The sequence below is a fragment of the Orycteropus afer genome, unplaced genomic scaffold (assembly GCF_000298275.1).
Source record: "Orycteropus afer afer isolate SDZICR_OR568_19922 unplaced genomic scaffold, OryAfe1.0 scaffold00148, whole genome shotgun sequence".
Classification (NCBI taxonomy): Eukaryota; Metazoa; Chordata; class Mammalia; order Tubulidentata; family Orycteropodidae; genus Orycteropus; species Orycteropus afer.
In genome coordinates this window covers 3,259,830-3,268,639 of record NW_006921735.1, presented here as the reverse complement: position 1 = coordinate 3,268,639, position 8,810 = coordinate 3,259,830, and the positions used below count along the sequence as shown (strand labels likewise).

The window sequence follows — 8,810 nt, the reverse complement described above, 5'->3', positions numbered from 1 at the left end:
AAAAAAAAAAAAAAAAAAAAAAACCCACTGCTATTGAGTTGATTCTGACTCATAGCAACCCTCATTGGTTTTCTAAAGTGGTAAATCTTTCTGGAAGTAGATTGCCCTAATTTCCTTCCACAGAGTGGCTGGTGGATTTGAACCACCAACCTCCTGGTTAGTAATCAAATGCCTTACACACTGCACCACCAGATTTCCTTTCACCAGGGACCCCAAATAATAGACACAAAAATAGTTAAGCTTTTTCTACCTTTAAAACTTACATCTATTGGGCAGAGAGGATTCACAAACAAAGAAATAAGCAACAATAAAAGTTAAGAGATGCATCTTCTTCTTTTGTTTTATTGAATCCTATGCTGAAATTGCAAGTATTTATTGAAAAAATAAAAGCAAATTACATTGTAAGAAACGTACATGAGTAGATCAGTGCACCTAGTCTTGTACATCATTATGAAAATAATTCCAGGATTTGATGATAAGGCTAGGAAGCAAAATGTTACCAGATATATCAGACAGAACAAGTAAGAGATGGATAATGAGAGTATAATCAAATTTTGTGTGCAAGAATATATTTTTTCACTCAATAATTATTTACTGAGCACCATTGTGTGTTAAATGTTGTAGTTGATTGTAGAAGTAAAAAGATAAGGTAAAAATATTGTAGTTTTTTTTTTTTTTTTTGATCTAGGAACAAAAAAGCAGCAAGGCAAAGCACTATATGCAGGAATGAATGAATGAATGAATAAATGAATGACAAAGAAAAAAGTAGGGGTTTCTGAAGCAGAAACAAAGATAAATAGCTGATGAAGAAGAGCATGTAAGTTGTTGTTGTTGTTGTTGTGTGTCGTCGAGTCAGCCCCGACTCATAGCGACAGTATCTGAGGCAGTATTACTACGGAAGTAGAAATGCCCAACCTTCCTTCCGAGGAGTGGCTGGTGGGTTTGAACCGCCAGCCTTCTGGTTAGCAGTCAAGTGCTTTAGCCACTATGCTACCAGAGCTCCACATATTAATAATGCTATACACTTAACTGCTTAATGAATTTGGGGATGTGTTAACTATTGTTCATTATAAGTCAAAATTGAAGGTCAATGTTTATTTAATTGTAAATTTGCATTTAATGTGTATTTGCTATGTAAATAAGAGATCACATATGTTCTAGCATCAGCCAGCTCATTCACTTAGTGCAGCAGGCAGTAAATGTTCTCTTTCTAGACGGCCAAACAGAAGGCTCTAAAGAACAAAGGCCGTAAATCTGGGTCAGATGCCCCTCCAAAGAAGGAAGAATCCAAATACATGAGGAATATTTAAGTTGCTTTCAGGAAAAATCAAGGCACAATCTCTTGTAGGGAAAACCTATTTCCTATTTCCTTCCCCAATTATTTTCATGTTCATACAGAAATCATTTGGTATAAATTTTTATAATAATTTCTGAGTGGAAATGATCTGGGGAAATAACTGTCTAATGACAGTGAACAATATGAATGCCTACTTTAGAAATGTTTTACTTCTTAATTGAAATATGTTTGATACTATTCCCCAAAATACATAAGAATAAAAATTTATATAATTCAAATGAATAAAACTGTCAACAATTTTTGATATATGATTAATTGCATAGACTTGATATTTATATATGTGACATATGTCCAGATTCCCCTTATTTTATTTGTTCAGCCAGAGAATTAAAAGATTGTAAGAATGCAATGAGGACTCACTTTATCTTTATTTTTGATATCTTTACAGAAAACAACCTTTTTTACTGGAAACTTTCAGTACTTAAATAAATGCCCATGCCTGAAAAAGTTCCCTCATACTGAATTCATGTAAAGAATACTGGTGAGTAGTACAGTAATAATATAATATAATAATAGTGAGGGTACAGTTTCCCTTATTTTTCCACTTGGAAAAGCTTTTTATTTGGTAGTTTTGAAAAAGGATCATCATAAAAATTGCTAAGAAACAGGCATTTAAAAAAATGAGAAGGGGCATAATGTGCTGTGAATTGTCTTTCTTTTCCAATTTTCTTATATGCTTGTATGTGGTATGTGTATATGTGTGCATGTGCATACATACATTTGTGTATGTGCACATAATGTCTCTTCTTTGCCCAATAAAGGAGTTGGAAAGTGAGAGCAAATAACAGTATAAAATTAAGAAGGAAGAAGATAGGTATACTTTAGTCTAGGTGGGGACTATTTATTTATATATTTGCTATGTATTAATCATACTGATGATGAGGAAATGATTGTCACTATAGAGATACTTTTTCAAAGGTGGTTTCTGATGCACTCTGAATTGAACAGAAATTGGGAATTTTCTGAAGTGGACAATATATATAGCAAGTTCCATTTCCTGATTTCTCCTGCACACTTCCCAAAAAAACAAAACAAAACCATTCCCATTGAATCAATTGTGACTCATAGTGATGCCTAGGACAGAGTAGAACTGCCCTATATGGTTTCCAAAATTGTAATCTTTATGAAAGCAGACCAGCACATCTTTCTTCCACAGAATGGTTCGTGGATCCAAACCACAGATTCTTCAGTTAGCAGCAGAACGCTTAACCACTGTGCCATCAGGTCTTCTCACTTCACTTTTAGAAGTTAATTCAAGAGTATTTAAGCACCTTTGAAAACTATTTGAGTTGGGAGAAATTGCACCATATGTTCTGCTTATCCAGGCAGTGTAAAGCAAAGTGCTGAGTAATTACATGGTGGATGTGATCCGTTTTGACAGCCAGTCTTGAAAGTGAAGCCAGAATCCCCTGCTCTTCCATGGCAGGTCGGGGTACTGAATTATATGATTAATTGCATCAAATTTTTATTTTACTTGGGTGCTGACCTCACAAAACTTGCATGTGCAAATGCGTTTTCCTGATTAGCTGTAACAGTTCTATGTACCATGGTTATTGTATGATTACTGTACCAAAATACATAGAAATAACATGGATTGTCTTGTACAAAAATCATCACAGAATGGTATATTCCTCAACTCCTGTCCCTTCACCAAGTACAATATTTGACTGGTGAATCCTAATATAATTTATAATCTGACAAATATAAATTAGTTTGTAAAGTTCTCCTTCTTTCCTTGAAACATATCCAAGAATCATGTAGATTATATGCAATACTTTCTTAGAGTTTACCATAACTATATAAGAAATGCATGACATTCACATTGGCAATATATATTTTACGGTGATATATTTACAAAATTGAAAAGCTCTAAAGACAAAGGCCATTACCATTAAATACCCACTGTTTCTACAATCATTTAAAAGCTATCCAGAGACCCCAATCATAGGCAATTTATCTAGAGACCTTAAAAGGGTCATGCTACTTAGTGTGGACATTCATGAGACTAAAGCAATCTCCTCCAAACTTCTCAATATATAAGGATCATTTTAACTTAGAGATAAATAAACATGGACAAAAAGATAGGATCTCACTTCGGAGATGAAAATAAATTAACTTTGGACCAATTTATCTTTCACAGTGTATTAGGGGCAGTGCCACAAGGCCACAGATGCATACCCTACAAGCAATCTAAAAAGACATCTGTAAGAAGGTGAAAATGAAATTTTATATTCAAACTATAATTTAATAATTAAAGGTTAACCAGATCCCAAATAGATGTTTCAAAAATACAAAATAATATTAATAATAATTTATGGAAGTATGTATATAACAGCAACAAATATTTATTACACTTTTTCTTTTTCCATGCCAAGAGTAATGATAAGCAAAAAATTTGATCTCATATTTATTACTGGCACAACTAAACTGAGAGAAAGAAGGGCAAAAAAATGAGATCATGAGAAAGACAGAGACAGATTTACTTAGGACAGTGAGTGGAGAAACAGACTTGGTGAATTTATTTTCTGTTTAACAGAGAATATAAGAGATAGACACTATTAAGTAGCAGCTTTAACTATAATTTGTTCCTCTACTGATTTTGAATAAAAAATAAATTAATATAAGTTCATATTCAGTCCTTAAGACACTGTCACAAAAAGTTTTATTTTCCTAATTGTTTAATTACATTATAGCTCTTACTATGTCCTCTTTGAAAGAAAGGTATGAATGATGTGAAGATCAGTGACCATGAGGATTTGTGTTTCATTGCCTCCTGACAACCATATTTGAATCATTGTTGCAACTCTCATAACCCTGGTCATCTAGGAAAAAAGTCAATATCAACAAAAGTGTTTTTATCACTTAGGGAATTTACATCAGAACTGAGGTTATTATTAAGGAATTTGTATTCTGTGTATAATTTTTTTAAAAGACAATCTTCCTAGCATTGATAGTGTAGATGAAGAGGAAGAGAGAGAGAATAAACAAACTTATGAAGAAACACAAAAGAAATTCTTGTCAGAGAAGAAAATTTAGAAAATTTCTATCTTTTAGGATGTCAAATCCTCCACTCGTCTGTCAGTTTTTCATACTGTGGTGGCTTGCATGTTGCTATGAGGTTCGAGGGTATGCCACCCATATTACAAATACCAGCAGGGTCACCCATGGTGGACAGGTTTCAGTGAAGCTTCCAGACTAAGACACACTGTAAGAAGGAAGGGGCCATCCACTTCTCAATTGGCCAGTGAAAACCTTATGAATAGCAGTGAAACACTGTGTGATATAATATTTGAAAATTTTATGAATATCCCTGAAACATTGTCCAATATAGTGTTAGAAGAGGAGCCCCTCAGGTCAGAAGGCACTCAACATATGACTGGGAACGAGCTGCCTCTTCAAAGCAGAGTCAATTTGAATGATGTGGATGGAGTAAAGATTTCAGGACTTTCATTTGCTGAACATGACTCAAAATTAAAGAAACAGCTGCAAATATCCATTAATACTTAGAACAGGATATGTACAAAGTCTGAATCTAGGCAAATTGGAGGTCAAAAATGAAATGGAATACATAAAGATCGATATCCTAGGCATTAATTAGTTGAAATGGACAACCATATGATCTACTATGCTGGGAATGGCAAATTGAAGAGGAATATTGGGAGTCTGGTAGCGTAGTGGCTAAGGCACTTGACTGCTAACCAGAAGGCTGGCGGTTCAAACCCACCAGCCACTCTCCGGAAGGAAGATGGGGCAATCTACTTCCGTAGTGATACTGCCCTGAAAACCCAAGGAGGGGTCGCTATGGGTCAGGTCTGACTCAACGGCACATAACAACAACAACAACAACAGTGTGGCATTTATTGTCACAAAGAATGCTTCAAGATCTATCCTGAAGTGCAATGCTGTCAGTGATAGGATAATATCCATATGCCTACAAGGAAGATCAGCTAATACTACTATTATTCAAATTTACACACCACCACCAAAGCCAAAGATGAGGAAATTGAAGATTTTTACCAACTTCTCCAGTCTGAGATTGACCAAACTTGCAATCAAGGTGTGTTGATTATCACTGGTGATTAGAATGAAAAAGTTGGAAACAAAAAAGGGTCACTGGTAACTAGAAGATATGGCCTTGGTGATGGAAATGGCGCTGGAAATCGTATGATAGAATTTTGCAAGATCAATGACTTATTCATTGCAAATAACTTTTTCAACATAAACAGCAGTTATATATGTGGAATTCACCAGTTGGAGCACATAGGAATCAGATTAACAACATTTGTCAAAAGAGGTAATGGAGAAGTTCAATATCTTCAGCCAAAATAAGACCAGGAGCTGGCTGTGGAACATACCATCAACTGCTCATATGCAAGTTCAAGTTGAAACTGAAAATAATTAAAAGAAGTTCACGAGAGACAAATTATGGCCTTGATTATATCTGACCTAAATTTAGAGACCATCTAAAGAACAGATTTGATGCATTGGACATCAGTCACTGAAAACCAGAGGAATTGTGGGAGGACATCAAGGGCATCATCCATGAAGAAAGCAAAAGGTCATTATAAAGATAGGAAAGGAAGAAAAGACCAAAATAGATGTCAGAAGAGACTCTGAAACTTGCTCTTGAATGAAGAGTAGCTAAGGCAAATGGAAGAAATGACAAGATAATAGAGCTGAACAGAAGACTTTAAGAAGCAGCTTGAGAAGACAAAATCAATTATACTGAAATGTGCAAAGACCCGGAGTTAGAAAACCAAAAGGGAAGAACACATTCAGCATTTCTCAAGTGGAAAGAACTGAAGAAAAAAGTCAAGCCTCGAGTTGCAATATTGAAAGATTCTATGGGCAAAATATTGAATGATGTAGGAAACATCACGAGAAGATGGAAAGAATACACAGAGTCCCTGTACCAAAAAGAATTGGTCGATGTTCCTCCATTTCAGGAGGTGACATATGATAAAGAACCAATGGTATTGAAGGAAGAAGTCAAAGCTGCACTGAAGGAACTGGTGAAGAACAAGGCTCCAGAAACTGATGGAATACCCGTTGAGATGTTTCAAGAAATGGATGCTGCACTGGAGACCCTCACTCATCTATGCCAGGAAATTTGGAAGACAGCTACCTAGCCAACTGACTGGAAGAGACCATATTTGTACTCATTCCAAAGAAAGGTGATCCCACAGAATGTGGCAATTATCACACAATATCATTATCATTAATATCACATGCAAATAAAATCTTGCTGAAGAGAATTCAAAAACAATTGTAGCAGTATATAGACAGAGAACTTCCAGAAATGCAAGCTGGATTCAGAAGATGATGTAGAATGAGGGATATCATTGCTGATGTCAGATGGATCTTGGTTGAAAGTAAAAAATGCCAGAAAGATGTTTACTGGTGTTTTACTGACTATCCAAAAGCATTCAATTGTGTGGATCATAACAAATTATGGATAACTTTGAGAAGAATGGGAATTCCAGAACACTTAATTGAGCTCATGAGGAAACTATACATAGACTATGAGGCTGTCATTAGAACAGAACAGGGGGATATTGCATGGTTTAAAATCAACAAGGGAGTGTGTCAGGGTTGTATCCTTTCACCATACTTTTTCAATCTGTATGCTGAGTCAATAATCTGAGAAGCTGGACTATATGAAGAAGAATATGGCATCAGGATTGAAAGAAGACTCATTAACAACCTGCTATATGCAGATGACACAATCTTGCTTGCTAAAAGTGAAGACGAGTTGAAGCACTTACTGATGAAGATTAAATACTACAGTCTGAAGTATGGATTACATCTCAACATAAAGAAAATTAAAATTCTCACAACTGGACCAATAAGCAGCATCATGATAAATGGACAAAAGATAGAAGTTGCCAGAGATTTCATATTATTTGGTTCCACAATCAACACAATGAAAGTAGCAGTCAAGAAATTAGACAATGTATTGCACTGGGCAAATCTGATACAAAAGATCTCTTTAAAGTGCTGTAGAGCAAAGATACCTCTTTGAAGATTAGGATGTGTCTAACCCAAGGCATGTTATGTTCAATTGCTTCATATGCATGTGAAAGATGGACAATGAATATGGAAGACTGAAGAAGAGTTGATGCTTTTGACTTGTGGTGTTCAAGAATAATACTGAAAGTACCAGGGACTCCCAGAAGAACTAACAAATCTGACCTTTAGGAAATGCAGCCATAATGCTCCTTGGAGGCAAGAATGGCCAGATTTCATCTCATTTACTTTGGCAATGTTGTCAGAGGGATCATTCCCTGGAGAAAGTTATCATGCTTAGTAAAGTGGAAGGTCAGTGAAAAAGATGGCCTTCAAGGGGGTGGATTGACACAGTGTCTGCAACAATGGGCTTAGGCATAGACAGGCTGGCACATGACTGGGCAGCATTTCATTCTGTTGTAGATAGAGTCACTGTGAGTAGGAGCTGACTTGACGACACCTAATGATAACAACAGGATGTCAAATATTTGTAGAAGATAAATACATCTTTGATAACACATGAAAATGCTTCTTTTCTTATAATTACAATTGACTGCTAACCAGAAGACTGACAGTTCAAACCCACCAGCCACTACTCAGACAGAAGGTAGGGCAATCTACTTCCATAGTGATACTGCTTTGGAAACTCAAGGAGGGGTTGCTGTGGGTCGGATCTAACTCAATGGCAGTGAGTTGTTTTTTTTTTGTTTGTTTGTTTGTTTTATATGGTTCCTCTTCACCCACTCACTAAGTAAATTTCTTTGTTGTGTGTTTTTTTCATGCAGCATTTCTTAACTGGCTTACCAGAAAGACCTTGGTTTTCATTTATTTAAAAATATGTTTCTTGGGGCTGTGACAGTGTCTAGCACATGAGAGATACTCAATAAATAATTTTTAGAATAAATGAACAAATGAAAAACAAGTATTTTTAAGTAGAAAAAATAATGACACAAACATGGCAGTTATTGTACAGAATATTTGATGGGCCAATATTTTTTCTGTTATATTTCCAACATGGATTCTTACTAATATATGCTATGGTTAATTTACTTGTGTAAAGTAATCAAAGCAAGTGACAGGCCAGGCTGCCCATGGATATATGGAAATCCCAGACATGATACCCTTCCTCTCTGAGCCTACATTCTACAAAGTTAGAAAGTATCTCTATTTAATAGGGGGCAATTCAAAAACTTCAGAAATAAAATTTGATTTAAAATAAAAGGAAAGTTGCCCTTTCCCATTTTTAAAAATAATTCATTATAGGTTTTGTTTTGGGATTGGTAATTCAGAAGTTGAAGAAGTTTCAAAGACTAGTAAATAAAGCATAGCGTATAAAGGTATAAAAAAGTCTTGTGTTAAGAAGCTAGATAAAGGGAAGTTAAGAATTAATGGAACAATGGAATTAGAAAATTATATTATACAACTATCAAACCATACCCACTGCCAC

The 8,810-nt window shown here is 35.3% G+C and overlaps 1 protein-coding gene across 1 annotated transcript in view; it reads right to left on the bottom strand.

The window, feature by feature from the left end:
• The window catches only part of LRP1B (LDL receptor related protein 1B), a 1,967,638-nt gene that overhangs the window by 1,062,635 nt on the left and 896,193 nt on the right, over positions 1-8,810 (bottom strand). The gene's annotated exons all lie outside the window — the stretch shown is intronic.